Genomic DNA, 6,000 nt, shown 5'->3' with positions numbered 1-6,000 from the left:
CTCCGTGGAACATGTTCCGTAGAATAAAAGATGGTTGTAATTTCTGCTGTAAAAATATAACAGGATTTTTATCCAACTGTATAGATGGCAGCAAATATATAATATTGATCTCTAAGTTCATTGAAAATTAGTAGATAAATAGGGTTTATTAAGTCAGATTTGTTAGTTTCGAAATGGATTTAAGAAATAAGAATGGGAAATTTTCCATAGAGGGGAATGTTAGGTTGTATAATAGAAGGTCGTAGATAGAGATATTAAGGAGTTGAGAAAAATATTGCAATGATAGATTTTCTCGCCTCTAATTGAACAGGAAACGGGCAAAAATAAAATCGTGGTATGAGTTTGATTCTATTCTTAAGCAATAATTCATTGATAACGTTCTCATCTTAAGTATATACCCCAAATAGACTTTTTGCTGTGGATGTTCTAAAGTCTTCCGAACTGAGCCTAAAGCTTAAAAATTGAATTGTGCCTAAACTTTTGAGAATATTTTCCCTAGTGGACCAATCAATAAAGTAATAAATAGTCAAATTCGGCCTCTAACTATTGTGGTCCTATAAACTTTAAGCATCGATCTGCCTCTCAAACCGTAGTGGATAATGTCTTAAGAATATTGAAGAATTTTCATATTTTTTTTCTTAATAGTTTAATTTGAGAAAGAAATGAGAGTTTGTTATGAAAGATGATGCACTAGAACTGATTGTCGTTCATAAGTAGAATTATTCATTTTGAAATCAGAATCAAAATGAAAATTGTGTTTTCGGTAAAAATGAATATCGGCATTTTCGATGCCTCGATACTCGATATGCAAGAAAACATACAAGTCGTCAGCAAAAAATTCTTGATGGAAAGAAAAAAAAAGAATAACTGATTTAAAATGTTGCTTATTTTTAATATAAAAAATATCATGCCTAACATACTTCCCTAAAAGAAACCTTCTTCAATAAATTACTTTTTTGACGATTCAATGTCCAATTGCATTATGAATTAACGAAATATATAAACTTTTATTTGTTAAAAATTCGAAGATTTGCTCTTAAGTTGAAATCGTATAAGTCTTTAAGTGTGCCATGCCAAAGGTTGTCATAATGTGTTTGTGAAATTTTTTCTTTATGTCCAATAAAAGTGCAATCATACGTTTTCTTGGTAAGAATGCAATGTCTAACACTAATTTACATTGGCGGAATATTATCCAAAGTAAAGCTTTTCTTCCGGAAACTATCACCCGAACAATTAAAACATCTCCAATATATTTTTCAGTTTTAGACGAACTTAAATATACATTGCTGGAAAAAATAATATTGTTGCATACTTGATGTCTCAAATTGAATCAATTTCGGACATCGATTATGACAAAATTGCGGATGAACAAATTACTAATAAAGGACTAAAAGAATTACTAAATATTAACAAACATTTAAATTTTAAACAATATCCACTGCCCTCTAGAAAAATAATCTAGTGTTTCAATTCTACATATTTGACCGTTTACACCACAACCATTTGGAATGAAAGTTTTCCACAGAATACATGACTTGAATTATCCTGGCATCAAATTATTAGTGAAACCTAGTTTCTAACATCAAGATACATTTTGAAGAATATTAAAAAAGATGTTAGAAAATTGGTTAGAACTTGCATTAGTTGTCAGAAGAATAAAATTATTCGACACACATGTTCCAAATTCAGTTCATTTGAAGAATCCGCTGAAAGATTTAGTTTGATCCATATCGATATAATTGATCATATCCACCATCAAATTGCAATAAATACTGCTTAATTTACACCGATCGCTTTAATTGCTAGATGGAACTTATACTGATTGGGAATATTGTCATGAAAATGGTTACTAAAGCATTTTATGCATATTGGATTTGTCGTTCTGGAATTCCGTACAGTATAATCACAAACATGGCAAATCAGTTTAGATCAGAACTTTAGATATTATTTGTGGAATTAAACTGCAAACAACTTCATATCATCCACAAATCATCCTGTGATTGATAAGATTTTTGACTTGCATTAACAAAATGAATTATATGAGGCTCATTCAAATGAAGTTAAGAAATTCGAGCGTATGGCCAAATACCATTTCCCAGTTGTTGGTGAAAATATCTTCGTTGGAACAGTGGATTAAAGAGTTCCATTATCATCACAAATCAAATGGAAGAAGTCATAGTACTGAAAGAAATAACCGGTTATTATCTAGAGGCTGAAGTCGAGAGCATTACAACCATAATGGTAAACTGTGTTATTATCACTTTACTTTTGGTTCAAGATGTTTTCAGAGAAAATGTAAACCAGCATGTAACTGGAAAACTTGCCTGGACAGCAGAATCAGAATTAGCGGCGAGTTCTGTTACATAAGATTTTAAAAACAAAAAATTGCTACAAGTCCAATTATAGACTTTTTGTAATTGACAGGGGAAAAAAAACTGGCTAAAATTTTTTTTGTTGACAAATGTTACGGTGCAAGTTTAATTCCAGCCACGTGTATTCATAAAATTAATGTCGTAGAATGTTTTATGCTGCACATGGTACTGAAAGAAATTTTTTTCTTACACAAAATTTTAACTATTCATTTTGGATTGAATTGAGAAACTTTAAATGGCCATTTATCAAAGCCAAAGTCAATAAAGGCATTTTGAATGCATATTTTCTTAACTCGTTTAGTTTATTGATTAATATTTTTAAAAAAATTATTGCCGGCGTCCTGGCATAGGGATAGCGCATCCGGTGGTTACGGCTACTGTGTCTGGTGTACTGGTCAAATGGTTGTTCTTCATCTGTGTTCTATCTGTGAGGTGTGTGAATGTGCCCCCCTGTAAAAAAGAGGTTGTGCAAGCGAATGTGTGTGAGTTCCTCATATGAGCTAGAAGTCAGACTTCTGCCCTCGGGTGCTCAGGGGTCTTTACCCTCAGAAGCTACTGCACCCCCTTTCCATGATAACGCGGATACGACATTATTATCATCATCATAATCAAAAAGAAATTATTGATGGTGTAACTATTGGTGAACATCATCAACGGATGACTCAAATGTAAGCACCTAAAAAAAAATAATAAATATTCTAATATTTTGTTGCAATTTCTGGGAATTTGATTTATTAAATTTTAAAACAAAACAATGTTGAGTATTATACAACTGCTAATGGAAATCCAGTTTATTCAACAACAAAACAATTAGACAAGCGGCTATATCTTTCGATTCCATATTTGCCATCTTGAAAATGATTGGCTGTTCTGGTCATGTGATTCATTGACGTTTTCTCATTGTAACGGAAAGATTATTTTGAATATATTTTGATTAATTTTAAATATGATTGCTGTATGGATTGAAAATATTTTGAATGTACTTTCGATTATTTATAAGCATGACGGAAATGTGAATGTATATGATTAATTTAAAAGAAAAAACGATTTGGTAGAATTTGCGAGTAATCTTAAATATGATTGTAGTTTCTTTTTTGAAATATTTTAAATGAACTTTCGATTATTTTTAAGCGTAACAGAAATGTGAATGTATATGATTAATTTAAAATGTGTTATTGTGTGTTCATATTTTATTAATGTATGTATTAATGTATTTTATTAATGTAAAGTAATTAAATCCAGTAACAAAAGCCTTAACAATGTATATTTTCAGTTATTTATAAATGCAATTATAGTGGGCCTGGAATCGAAGGATACAGCAGCCTGTTTTTAAGATTATCCCGTCAACCTATCAAATTTTTTGGCGCTATCATAATGAAAAATAATTTGCGGTTACTGGCGCAAATCTACCTTTTGGTGATAATATCGGGTTGACGAAAATGATCAACAGGATAATCCCAAAGTACCCAGTTGTGTATAGCAAATAGTAATAAAATTAGTTCAGTCATGTCAATGAATTTCTGCTTGGTTAAAAATGCTTCAAATTGGAGAAATAAATTTTTGGCGACAAAAATTTCCGGAATCGGTTCAATCGTTGAAGTTAAGGGCACTGCCAAAGTTTTATTTTGGCATTTATCTTGAAATGGAGAACAACAGGATGGTCGACCATTTATGAGAATTTGATGTCATCAAAAATTTTCGAAATATGCGTAGAGGTTGTGGCTGGGGAGCTCTACCCGCGAGTTTTCTTCTCAGAAAATGAACAAAACATATAGTGTTTTTCCGATTTCTTTTTAAAATGGAGGGTGGATGAGAACAAGCAAATCATTGCATTAGCTTTCATATGAAATAAAAGTTCGTGATATCGGATCAGTGATTGGAATTATACAACTGTTTGACTGCTTTTCGTTATTATTTTAAATGTAATTACAAAGCTAAGTCTAATAATAAATTTGGCGAATTATCGAAAAAAAATCAAGTTTGGCGATGATATCATGATTTGAGTCTAACCATTTATTACTATATAATATTTACAATCAAATTACTCACTTTAGAAAACATCTTTAAAAAATAATTAAATTATCGGAAATTATTATAGAAGTGTGCATATATTTCATTGAAATCATAAATCAAATGTATAGTACCTTAAAATTTTGTTTAAAATTAATGGAAATGTTAAGAGAAACTTTAAGTTATTGAAGAATAGTAAATAAAATATGTTGTAAGATTAATCTCACTGAAAAGAGATTCATCTTCAATATTCACATTCAAACGTCAGTGAATCACATAATCAGATAGCCAATCATGTTCAAGATGGCAAATATGGAATCGAAAGATATAGCCGCTTGTATAATTAGATCCTAAAAGTTTAGAAACAGCCAAACAAGAATCCAAATTTTTACTTGAAAATGATATTATACCATCCAAATCACTATGAGCAAGCCTACTGCATTTAGTCATTAAAATTGATGGCACTCTGAAACTATGCGGAGATTATCGCTGCTTAAATAATATAATGGTACCAGATCGCTATCCTTTACACGGAATCGAAGACTTCATTACATTTTAAAAGGCAAAAAGATATTTTCTAAATTAGATTTACTCAAGCCTATTTATTATCAGATTCCAATAGCAGAAAACGATAAACAAAAAATAGCGATAATAACACCATTTGGATTTTTTTTAATTGTATTTAAGGTAGTGTGTTTTGACTTAAGAAATACCTCCACTTCTTTACAAAGATTCATCAATAAAGTTTCTGTTGGATTTTATTTTTCCGCATTTGGATGACATCCTGATATGTTGTCGAAAATGTCATTTCGATCAGACACCGTGGGATCTGACGAAATATACGCCTTCTTCTTTCTTCCATTCTATGAGTCCAATTGTTCTGAAACGAAACTTAGAAGTTGAGGCGTTATTTGTAAAATTAAAATACAAAACAATAACTTCTTAACATCCACAAAGCGATGACAATACAGAAAACTGAAAGCAGCCATTAAAGTTTAGAAGTTAGATCAAGTGAAAGCTTACCAACTATATTCCTTGGTATACGCGCATTTCTAAATGATGTACCAATCGCTCCCAGAAATGGTTTATGGTAAATCACTGAAGTTACCAAGGCAATTTTTTCAAGAACCAAAAACAAAATTAGAACCAGATACCATCATTAGTGAGCTGCGAAAACAAATGAAAGAAAGAATGAAGTAGTGCTTTTTATTTGGTCAAAACTATCTGTAGTCATGATGGCCAGGTGGTAGAGTTTAATTTTAGAATCTGAATTTCAAAGATGAAACGATGTCGAATGGATAAAATTTCCTTAACTTTGCGTTAGCAAAAAGTTTGAGAATGGGCACAGGTCTCCGATACCGTCATTTGGCCTAGCACTACGATGTTCATCGAATAGGTTTTGATGCCAGTCTCAAACTATGATACAAGTGATTCTAGCTCTCCAGTAACTTATGCGAAATACGGACATTTGTCATATTATTCTGCTCGGGAATTGCTGAAAAAATTGCTTGTGAAGAAAAAAATTATGGTCCGATAAATGTCCATAAGGTAAATACTATGCTAAAAAAAGTTTTTCACTTAAATTATCGCTTGGGAAAATGACACTAGTTGTTATAAC

This window comes from Argiope bruennichi, chromosome 2, assembly GCF_947563725.1.
Source record: "Argiope bruennichi chromosome 2, qqArgBrue1.1, whole genome shotgun sequence".
NCBI lineage: Eukaryota > Metazoa > Arthropoda > Arachnida > Araneae > Araneidae > Argiope > Argiope bruennichi.
Note: the sequence above shows the minus strand (reverse complement) of the source record.